Source organism: Homarus americanus, unplaced genomic scaffold (assembly GCF_018991925.1).
Source record: "Homarus americanus isolate GMGI-L3 unplaced genomic scaffold, GMGI_Hamer_2.0 scaffold34921, whole genome shotgun sequence".
NCBI classification, from domain to species: Eukaryota; Metazoa; Arthropoda; class Malacostraca; order Decapoda; family Nephropidae; genus Homarus; species Homarus americanus.
In genome coordinates this window covers 3,974,927-3,987,754 of record NW_024741901.1, presented here as the reverse complement: position 1 = coordinate 3,987,754, position 12,828 = coordinate 3,974,927, and positions in this window count along the sequence as shown.

The window sequence follows — 12,828 nt, the reverse complement described above, 5'->3', positions numbered from 1 at the left end:
TATAAACACTTTGCTAGACTGACAAACAACACTTTACGATACTTTTCAGTTCTCACCGGCTATTTGTTTGTCTATAAGCTTTCGTCTACTTAGAACTACTTTACGACACTTATAAATACTTCAGGAAACTTGCAAACACTTTACTACACTTACAAACACTTTATTACACTGACGAACACTTTACTATACTTTTCAGTCCTCGTCAATTTCAGTCTCTTCACCGGCCATTTGTTTGTACGTCCTTACCGGCACTAAGGCAGAGACAGCACTGTGTACGTCTGGTCTAATTGTCTCGTTAGAGGCTTCTGCTGACACTCGCATAAATCCGAAACTGCGAAACGAGGCAGATTCAAGACCTGAACGAACCGGCCAAACTTCGTCCAGGCAGTGCTATAACGGACTGAGTTTGGTCGTGTTTTACTCATTCGTTTCTCCCCACATATAGCTTTAGTGATCTTTGTCTCTATCTGTTATAATTATATAGTATAAAGCGATGTATTACACAAGATTATATGCTAATATTTTAGTTCATATAATGACTTGTTTTGAATGATTGAGTCTTATGTGTCGAAAAGCTGTTCCTGAACCCTCGAAACACTTACGTCACCGATGTGTCGAAATGGTGTCAGTCAACTGGTGACAAAAAGTATTCAGAGTAATTTATATTGTTTATCCCGCTTTATTTGCTTACTAAAAACAAGCAAAACAACGAGAAACAAACAGAGATAAGATAAGACTGTATTACCCATAACAAATAACGATATAACACATTTTAAATTATTATTTTCTTATTCCGAAAGTCAACGCTTTGGGAGACGTGTGTGTTGTCTCAGGACAAGCAACCCAGACCACGACTAAACCAAAGTTACCAACACATATTTTGTGGCTTAATATTTTAGACAGACTACAGGCAAAACAAACAAAGTCAATTACCTTAAACTTAAAGGTGTTCAAAGACAAGACGTTAGGCGTGTCTTTGTTTACCTGTGCAAGCAATCAAACTATTAACTACTGTATTAAAGGCAGTTTGTAGCAGTAGTTTACCTTGTGATTGTCAGTAGTATCAAATATTATGGCGCCGGGAGGGAAGGGAATATTCTTCTGGCGAAGAGAGGGAAGGAAAAAATCATTAAGGATGTCAACATATGTTTCAGCACTAAACTTTCCCTGAGTCTCTGTGACATCCCCGACGCCGTGGAGAGTCATCCACCCCGACACACTCGGCCCCTCCGCTGTACCGATCATATCTCCGTAAAATAATGTAGACCTTATCACTTTGTTATATTATTCACTTTCATGATAAATTATTATTCGTTTTTTACTGTAAGATATGCGGGACTTTATAAAGTAATTTAATATACAGTATACTAATATTAACCATGTTACAGGTTGTAAACATAACTTTATGGGTATGCTACCTTGTGTTGTTTCGGCGCCACACATGGATACGGCCATGGTTGGTGGACGAAAATGTTTTTATCGGTGAACACTTCTCTTGGCCAAAATTCCTCCTCCTTATCGACATACTGTTCGGAAGCTCCAATATCAGATTATAATATATTCTATCATGTTTGTAACTAAAACAAATGCATGGATAGGTTTCTAGAAACAAGAAGTAAATATTTTTTTTCAATTTACTTATCTATGCTAATGTGTTCGCGGTTGACTTTACACCTTGGCTGATCACCGATTAATTGCCTGTTTGTATGATTCTTTAGGTGGGGGAGGGATGTACCCAGCGAAGTCTGTAATACATTGTCTGTGTGGCTTATAAGTGGGGTGTAATGTGCTGTACATTCGCTACAGAAAGTATCTGCAAGATAGGGTCCGATGGATGTCAAAATGAACACTGTGACTCCTGTTGTCTCGGTAGGGTTGTCAAAATCTTTCGTCCGTTGTGTCATAATGTCAAGCAAACATTTTTGCAGATTTTTTTTGTATTAAGTGTCCATGTACAGGAGGCGTTAATAGTGTGTCTATGTGTGTAGAGGAAACGCTAGTAATGTGTTTATGTGTAGAGGAGACGTTCGTGGTGTGTCTGTGTGTACAGGAGACGTTAGTGACGTATCTGTGTGTACAGGAGACGTTAGTGGTGTGTCTGTGTGTACAGGAGACGTTAGTGACGTATCTGTGTGTACAGGAGACGTTAGTGGTGTATCTGTGTGTACAGGAGACGTTAGTGACGTATCTGTGTGTACAGGAGACGTTAGTGGTGTATCTGTGTGTACAGGAGACGTTAGTGGTGTATCTGTGTGTACAGGAGACTTTTATACGATGTGTGTGTGTACAAACCACCCTAGGTGCTACACTACGCAAACCGCGTCAGTGGTAACTTTTACATTTCATTTAAAATTTGTCTATATCCCTTCAGAAAAATTTGACACAAACTCAGAGGGATTTAGTGTCCGGGATGCTGACGACACTTCCTTGTACAATGATCCTCTCTGTTAGTCTGGTTCCTGATAATGGATAATGTTACTATGAGTGGAATGTTAATAAACGTTCTGCTACATAGACTGATTCAACATTTTAATTTGTTGATAAATCAGCACCATTACTACCAACATCACCTCTCCTCGCTAGACTACAGCAGCTCTTTAAACATTACAGGTGATTGGCCGGCTGAAGAACGAATCATGTCTCATCACGGCGGCTCAAAACAGCTTCCGTTAAATACCTTTACCACCCCACTGAGATTCCTTTTATCCTGAAACGTGACGACGCTTTCCAAAACAATCGATCAAGGCCCTGCCGCTGCCATCTGATAGAGAGTCACAGTTGGAGGTGATTAGTGTGTGTCCTGTGGCAGCCCGACGACGTGTAACAAGATAAAGGTTCAGTTAAATTGGATTGCTGTCGCGGGTGTCGTGTTCCAACGGTGATAAAGGTGAAGCAACAGAGGCGGTGGTGGAAACGACTGAGAGCCGTTCTTGGCCTTCTGCTTGAGACCCCGAGTGTGAGAAGCGTTCTTTCGTTCTCTCGCTGTGGATGTTAAGTATATTACCTCTTCAGTTGTTAAGTGTACGTACAGGGTATGGAATAGATGAAGGAATTAATAAAGGCGATATAGATAAAGTTCTTATAATATCCGAGCAGGATAGGACTCGTAGCAACGGATTTAAGTTGGATAAATTTAGGTTTAAGAGGGAGATAGGAAGGAACTGGTTCACAAATAGGGTGGTAGATGAGTGGAACAAGCTTAGCAACTTTGTGGTAAGTGCTGGAACGCTGGAAAGTTTTGAAAGGAGGCTAGATAGATTCATGGACGATAGGGAGTGGTAGTAACTCTCGACAGGAGCTGCCATGTACAGGCCAACGGACCTATTGCAGACTCCTTGTTTTCTTATGTTCTTATGGTGGAGAAGGGGGTGATGGTGAGGTAGGAAGGGGTGGTGAAGGTGGCGGTGGGGTGGTGGATGTGTGGTGGTGTGGTGATGGTGTGGAGGAGGAGGAGGTGGTGGTGGGGTGATGGTGGAGGTGGTGGTGGAGGTGGTGGTGGTGTGGTGATGGTGGAGGTGTGTGGTGGTGTGGAGAAGGAGGTGGTGGTGGTGGTGGTAGTAGTGATGGTATGGTATGGAAAAGGTAGCGGTGATGGTGTGGTGAAGGAGGAGGTGGTGGTATTGTGGTGGAAGAGAAGGTGGTGGTAGTGTGGTGGAAGAGAAGGTGGTGGTAGTGTGGTGGAAGAGAAGGTGGTGGTGTGAAGGAGGAGGATTTTTTTATTTTACCACTTACAGCGGCTAGTTTATTATGCACCCCACACTCATCCTGTGAGCAGTAGCGCAAAAGGATTACAGAGTGGAATTCACAAAGGGTCAGTATAGCTAACCCCCGTGGTCAGATTATTAACATTTGCATGAGAAGTATTCAAGCACATTGTGTGTTTTGTTCTATACATGGGAGCTGATATAGCTACTAAGTGCAAAAAAGTGGATACAGCCTTAATATGTCTTAGCTATTCGTTAGAACATTTAGTCTTGTTCACATCTGCTTGAGGAACATACTGCCAGAGGTACTTTATCTAATCTCAGTCTAGCGGTTACAACGTCTTGTAATCTAGTGACCTTGTTACTTGCACCATATACATGTTTCACTTGATACATCTCATCATGGTAAACAATGGATCGACTAGTGCCTGTTTGCACTTGTCTGCTTACATCAAATTCATCAATAAGTTCTTTCCTAATTACAGTTTTAAGGGATCTTTTTGACAGACCCAGATTGTATTCGACAGTGTCTTTGTTAGACGCGAGTTTGGCGAGGGGCATCAACTCTGTCATGTTCTTTGAGGCCTATGTGAGAGGGGAACCACAACAGCTTGATCTTGACATCCCGGTCAACAAGGTGTGCATATTTGTGTCTAGCTTCAGAGACAAGAGCGTGACAACTTGAGCTGAGGGTGTCAATGGCAAGTAGTGAGGATAGAGAGTCAGTGATGATGAGACTGTCAGTAACAGTGGTTTCAATGAATTTGATAGCTGTGAGTATGACAACTAATTCAGTTTGTAGAGTGGATGCCCAGATGTTAATTCTAACTCCTTTCTCAATTGTATTACCGTCAGGTTGTCACAACGATAGCACTTCCAGCTCCCCCACAGGCGGTGTTGAGAGATCCATCAGTGTTGATGGTCTGTGTGATATTATCATCAGTCTGTAGAGTGTGTATGTGTTCAAGAGCTCTCACTTTGGCAGCGTGTTGGAGATAAATACTTTGTATAATTAATCTTTTAGGCGGATATGTAGCTATTGTGATATCGAAGGGAACTGTCCGCCAGGGTGGAAGGAAGTCCTGTTGTGTCGCAACTTTGTACAGGTGGTCTCGCCCAAACATCTTCACATGTGTAGCTGTAGTTTGGATCCATTTAGATTCACCAGTCCCATGGGTCATACATTCTAGCAATTTTAAGGAATCAATATTATCAGGATCACCACGCAAAAGCCTCAGGGTTATCATGAGGTTGGCTTCAATTATTCTACCTTTGACGCTGGGCATACTTTGTTCTTTCCTCATATTAAGTACTTTAGTGCTCATGGGACATCCTAGGATAATTCTGAGTGCTTTATTTTACACCTTTTCGAGCTTATTATTATTACCTTGTATTATTATTACATTTTCGCCCCCCATGACCCGAGTGGGTCAATGACCTGTGCCCGGGTGGGCTGATCCCCGCAAAAACACACACACACACACACACACACCTGGCGCTCCTCTGGGAGCAGACAGGTCAACTGTTAAGTTGGCCCATACCAACTCCCTCCCCTGAACCCTCCTCCCCACCGGTATATCAACAAGTTCTCGCCAGAAGTTACAATTTCATTTAGGAAAAGAATGGAAACAGTGTTGAACAGAGGTGATAACTGCCCCTGAGACTCAACAACACAAGCTATGTGTTAATCCGTCCACGAAAGGAAGGCCTGGGACCACACCTCACTCATATAACACCATCTGTGAGGGAATTACTACACCACGTGAGGCCCCTCATAACACCATCTGTGAGGGAATTACTACACCACGTGAGGCCCCTCATAACACCATCTGTGAGGGAATTACTACACCACGAGAGGTCCCTCATAACACCATCTGTGTGGGAATTACTACTCCACGTGAGGTCCCTCCTAACACCATCTGGGAGGGAGTTACTACACTACGTGTTTGCTGTTCAACACCTACAATAATCTGTATGTTCACTGTATGTTCCTTTACCCTTCTCTAATGAAGGCTTTTGTTAAACCACCAATGTATGTAATAAGTCCTTTATGTTCAATGTATATTTTCAGCCTTCGGGCTGCAGAACTTTTTCAATAAACCGTTAATTATTATTATTATTATTATTATTATTATTATTATTATTATTATTATTATTACATCCAGATCTGAACAAGAACGCCAACACTATGAGGCAAGACCGTCAATGTACATCCGTCAGCAGCCATAAACAAACCACTGTGCTAAATACCTCGCATTAGATCATATTCGGGAAAAGACTGAGCCACTCGTTGCTTCACACTGCCTTCTTGTCGTAGCTTCTGGGCGTCATAAGTGATTCAGCAGTTCATGCATTGAAGAACCAAGCATGAGTCTTAATTAGTAAACAGCTTTTGTACATTGTTAATGATATACACCTGTGATCTCTAATTGGTCTAGTTTAGGGGACACACACACACACACACACACACACACACACACACACACACACACACACAGCAAAGACGGATAATGTGCAAAAGTCAGTCAAGACTCAGACAAGACACAGTGAAAGAGACACATAGACAAGATACAGTGAAAGAGACACACAGACAAGATACAGTGAAAGAGACACACAGACAAGATACAGTGAAAGAGACACATAGACAAGATACAGTGAAAGAGACACAAAGACAAGATACAGTGAAAGACACACAGACAAGATACAGTGAAAGAAACACATAGACAAGATACAGTGAAAGAGACACATAAACAAGATGGTGCAAAAATAATGTCGTAATGTGTATAAAATAGACGCAAATACAATTGTCTGTTTACACTTTAATACGCCTGTACAATGGTTTGGATAGGACTGTTGTCGCAGCGTTAGAGCCTCTAATTGAAACCTAGTTTGGACCCTCGTTGGAGCTTGTTTGAAGACTATTTGGGGCGTCATTGAAACCTGAACTTCACCACACACATTAGCTCATTAGCCTAAAGGTAATAGAAAAATATCTATCTATCTATCTATCTATCTATCTATCTATCTATCTATCTATCTATCCCTTCCATTGATCTGCAACACCCAGAAATTGTAATGAACTTGGGCTCTGAATGACTAGGATTCTGTTGACGAGCTCATCAAACATGCTGTGTTGGGAACTAAATTAGAGAGGAGGAAGAGGAGAGGAGGTGGAGTAGAGAGAAGGGGCAGTGAGAGGAGAGGAGGAAGAAGTGAGGAGGTGGAGAAGAGAGGAGGGGCAGTGGGAGGAGAGGAGGAAGAAGTGAGGAGGTGGAGTAGAGAGGAGGGGCAGTGGGAGGAGAGGAGGAAGAAGTGAGGAGGTGGCGTAGAGAGGAGGGGCAGTGGGAGAAGTGAGGAGGTGGAGTGAGAGGAGGGCAGTGGGAGGTGAGGAGGAAGAAGTGAGGAGGTGGAGTAGAGAGAGGGAGGGGCAGTGGGAGGAGAGGAGGAAGAAGTGAGGAGGTGGAGTAGAGAGGAGGGGCAGTGGGAGGAGAGGAGGAAGAAGTGAGGAGGTGGCGTAGAGAGGAGGGGCAGTGGGAGTTTTTTATTTAGTTTAACTAATTTATTGACAAATCCTGGAGTACAGTTTGCTTATTCCGAGTAATTCAGTCAGGTCTTGACACTTCTCACTGCCACGCGGGACAGAGGTTCATACACAAAGAAATACATCATATTCATTGACAACACACACACACACACACATATATATATATGTGTGGGAAATGTCACTGTTCACTGCCACGCAGGACAGAGGTTCGTACACAAAGAATACATCATATTCATTGACAGTACATATGGGTCAGAGTCAGATTAGATTGCCCCGGAGGGGCTAGTTTATTGGGCACCCCCCTTACATCCTGTGCAAGGTGAAGCGTAGAAGCGTTTACAGTGCCCATCTGGGAAGCAAGCAGAGTTCATGCTTGCCTTTTATGATCATGCATTAAGGGCGTAAAAGCCTGAAGGGTCATGGGTTTTGTCAGCAAGTTACATAAAGTGACAGAATGATGAGTGTGTGTGGAAATATCCCAGTACAATTTATCTGTTTATGGCAAAGCGTGGCAGGTCCCTAGTGCCAGGCCATAGCCATATAAGAGCAGACGGAAGAGATATTTAAATTTTAATAAGTTTCTTGGTAATACCATCCGGATTAATGAGATACAGTGGGAGTGCCTTAGTTACGAAGAGGTCGTGTATATACTTGTAAACGATCACCTTCTCACCACCCAAACTGAACCTCTGGCTGTTTAGATTATTGTACAGTTCTTCTTCTTCTTCTTCTTTGTTTTCTTAATTTTCCACTTATATTTTAATCTCAGAATAATCATTAATCCATTGCCTGTTCTCGTAGCTATTCTCCCAGAGTGGGGTGGCGGGGGTGGGTGGGAGTATTGACGGCAGGGAGGTGGAAGGTGTGGGGCTGGGGGCCGGTGGAAGTGTTACTCATGCTCTTGCACCACCTCAAGTAATCTCATGGTGGGTGGGAGGGTGGAAGGCGGAGGGGGCAGGGTTGGAGAAAATGGTCAATTAGATGACTTAAGACTATAATAGGGAGCGCGCGCACACACACACACACACACACACACACACACACGTCATAACACCATCTGTGAGGGAATTACTACAACACATCAGGCCCCTCATACACCATCTGTGAGGGAATTACTACACCACGTCATGTCCCTCATAACACCATCTGTGAGGAAGCTACTACACCACGTGAGGTCCCTCATAACACCATCTGTGAGGGAATTACTACACCACATCAGGCCCCTCATACACCATTTGTGAGGGAATTACTACACCACGTGAGGTCCCTCATAACACCATCTGTGAGGGAACTACTACACCACGTGAGGTCCCTCATAACACCATCTGTGAGGGAGTTACTACACCACGTGATGCCCCTCATAACACCAACTGTGAGGGAGTTACTACACTACGTGTCTGCTGTTCAACACCTCAGCTCACATGATCTACGTGACCTCCACTGTAAACATTAATCTGTATGTTCACTGTATGTTCCTTCACCTTTCTCTAATGAAGGCTTTTGTTAAACCACCAATGTATGTAATAAGTCATTTATGTTCAATGTATATTTTCAGCATTCGGGCTGCAGAAATTTTTCAATAAACCGTTAATTATTATTATTATTATTATTATTATTATTATTATTATTATTATTATTATTATTATTATTATTATTACACACACACACACACACACACACACACACACACACCTCACACAGTGCCCCCAAATAGGTAGTTAGCCCATTACAACAATTTACATATCAATCTCACTCTCCCATAATTGTACTGGCTTTCTAAGATTCACATCCCAGCGAGCTGTTAAAGTGGTTGACCAGTTTACTGACTCCTTTTCTCATACACATGTAAGACATTCTAAAGACTTTATGGATAAAATAAAAAGTTTTAACTATCAAAATGTAAAAATGAGGCGAGATGTGGTTTACTTTTTTTCTAAGGTACCAATAGAAGATGTTTTATCTTTCTTAGAAAATAAGTTAATGGAATGTCAACAGCAGCTTCCGTTACCAGTGTCTAAGGTTTTTGCTCTCATTAGACTGTGTGTTATCTAACTTTTTGTTGCCTCAAATAAAACCAAGAGGGACGATAATGGTAAAAATAAGTAATGGTTGCCCCTCGTGTAACGAGGATAGCCGGCCCAAGGGCCTCCTAGGCGTGGACTTGTTTAAGGTGTAGAAGCTGTCGCCAACACAACAACCACACCCTAAAGTTAATGAGTTGCATGACCCAGTGTCAAGGAATAGTCCGGGTAGACCGGACAACTCGTCAACTGCACTGGCTAACCATTACCCCGGAATACGGTCCGCAAATCGATTAACATCCAGGTTCCCAATTACTGCTGGGTAGACAAAGGCAAATGGCATAAAGAAACATGCCCATAGTTTCACCCTGCCTGGGGATCGAACCCGGGGCAAGCATACTGACCGTTACACCACAGGGGATAATTGTATCGCCGTGTTGACGATATTCTCACCATTTGGGAAGAATCTTGGGGTTATTTTGTTGATTTTTTCCAGAAGCTTAACTCAGTTGTCCTCAGCATTAAATTTAGAGTAAAGTAAGAAAATAATGACAAACTTCCATTTTTCGGTAATATGATCACGAAAAGAAGTAATGCAATTGAAATAACTGCATATAGGAAGCCTACACACTCAAGAGGTTACCTTCACTTTTCCAGCAATAACGCCTGAATAAATCAAGAGGAGTGTGGCATCTGGGCTTTTTCTGTGACGTTTAAGAATTTGTAGTTCCCAACATAAAGATCAAGAAATGAATTTGATAAAATTTCAATTCTAGATTTTAGGATATCCAGACTGGTTCTTGCGTACAGCTCTAAACTCTGCCAAATCAAGTGTTCAGGAACATAACCAAAAATAATTAAAGCTACTATATAATAACACCACATCCTCGTTATTGAAGAATTTGAATAATGATCAAAATCAAAAGAAAATAATATTCAGTTTTCCCAACAACATGGGGGACAACAACCTCATCAACGTGTACCATAGGCTGTCTTCGGATGGAAATCCTGGAGTGTATAAAATTCCTTGTAAACAATACAAAAAAGTTTATATTGTTCAAACTGGCCATGATTTAGAATAATTGAACACAAACGTGCTGTGAGATATGAACAGAAAAATTAAGCTATCCTTAACCGGGTACAAAATGAAGGTCATGTTACATTTGAATAGAAATGTTGAATCGTCATTTCTTACTTCACCACCTAACTTTAACCCGACAAATGGACAGTGAAACTCGGACTTGATCCTGAAGAGGGACCGAAATATATGCAGATGTTTCCCTTTTCCCGTGTGATTTTATCAAGATATTTATATATATATGCTTCAAATTTTACAATACAACTTTACACCTTCCGATAATAACAACATTGCTTGAAGCTTTCGTGAAACTCTAAATGACAGAAAACAGACCAGAGAAGAAGTGAAGAAAGACATCAAGTATGTCTTCAAGTGATGGATCATTGTTAAATACGCTGAAGATAGCAACAAACACATCACAGGAGACATTTCTCGAACATTCTCACACAGATTGAGGCCAGGCATTCGTCATCTTCAGTCTGGATCGATTCATTAATGGAACTATTGTCAAGGTGCCTCAGGAAGGTGTGGAGAAGGTCTCATTGACGTTACTATGGCAACCTCTCTTGTAACACTCCCCTCACCCACAAGCCACTGATGCAGACGTGGGTAAGAGGGTGGGACTCTTCTATATCACGTGACCCCTCGACTCCTCGTTTTCTAGTCTTTTCTAATGATGCAAATTCATAGGTAGAGGAATTTCCACGGGATCACCCGAAGACTTAACTGCCTCACAGCTTCCTTCACCTTAAGATTAACCACATAAGCGCTAACCTAACCTAACCTCAGCTAACGCTAACCTAACTTAACCTTATCTAATGCTAACCTAACCTACTCTAACCCCTCCAGGTAACGTTCATGTGTTTGGTCATTAGCTGCGGCAATTAATCTTCAGGTGATCAGTTTATACGTAGTGAAGCAGTGATTATGATGGCGGTAGTGGTGTGTGGTGTCAATTCTACAACAAAACACAAAATCTAGTGAACCAAATACCGAACTCCAACGAACCAAATACCGAACCCCAGCGAACCAAATGTTGAACCCCCAGCAAACCGAATGTTGAACCCCTCAGCGAACTAAATGCTGAACCCCCAGCGAACCAAAATACCGAACCCCAGCGAACCAAAATACCGAACCCCAGCGAACCAAAATACCGAACCCCAGCGAACCAAAATACCGAACCCCAGCGAACTAAATGTTGAGCCCCTGTCCATATACACGCGGACTTCCATATACAAACAATACCTCACTAGTCAGGAATCGAACCCTGGACTTCTTCATGCGAAAGGGGATCGCTACCACAATGATAAATTATTAAGATCTTAGTTTATGATACCGGGTACGTGTGTGTGTGTGAGTATTTCCTCTTTTTTCCACATTTTTTTTTCGTTCTAAATTTTCTATTATTAATTATCACACCTGAAAAAAAATGTTGGGTACTGTTTAGGGAGGGAGGAGGGGGGGGGCGTTTGGAGAGATATACCATTTTTTTCAGGGTTTTATTATTCAAATATAAGTTTGAGTCAGAGGTTTAGGTTTAGGGGGGATGGTGTTGAGCTGAGTAGTGTAGTGGGCTGTGAGGTAACGGGCAAGTAGAGACTGTCTGCTCTTCACACCAGCTTAAGTGTTATCGGGAAAAAGGAAAAATGTCAAGTTCGGTAGGTAAAATATCTTAGTCTTTTGCTCATTAACATAATAATACAGGCTACGAAGATAACAGGATACGATGCTAAAAGGATAATACAGGATATGACGGTAACGAGGTGACGTTGTTAACAGGATTCGACGGTATGACAGTTCCTCAGCCTGGAATTGAATTTTTTTTTTGTTAATTTTGCCGCAGACAGTAGCTAGTTATTGCACATCTCATACTCATCCTGTTAGCGGTAGCACCAAAACAAAAATGGAGTCGACGCCACAAAGGGTGTTTATCATACCGCAGTGGTCAGGATATTATGAACTGAGTGTTACAGGGTATATCCAATACTATATATTCTTTGTTTAGATCGGTAAATAGTAGTTTGCTTAGGCCTTACTGTAGGTAGTTGGCTCCACTCCTGAGTTTACCACTTAGCGTTGCCAGTCCTCTCTCTCCTTCAGATCTGAACCCCCAAACACTGAACTCTGAATTCAAAGCATTCGTCAAGTGAGCGGGAGGGGGAGGGGAGGGGTGTGTCGTGGTACTTGTCTATTTGTGGGAGGGGTGGGGGGGAGGGGGCTGTGTAACTAGTGGGGTTCCCCTGGGGTCAGTACTAGGCCTACTCTTGTTTATAATCTACATAAACGATCTAGATACTGGGATCAGCAGTGACATAAGCAAGTTTGCGGATGACACCAGAATAGGGCGGCAGATTAATTCAGGGCAGGATGCAAATGCATTACAGGAGGATTTAAATAAACTGCAGGAGTGGTCTGAAAAATGGCAAATGAAATTCAACACCAGCAAGTGCAGCGTACTTAATATTGGAAGAACAAATAATG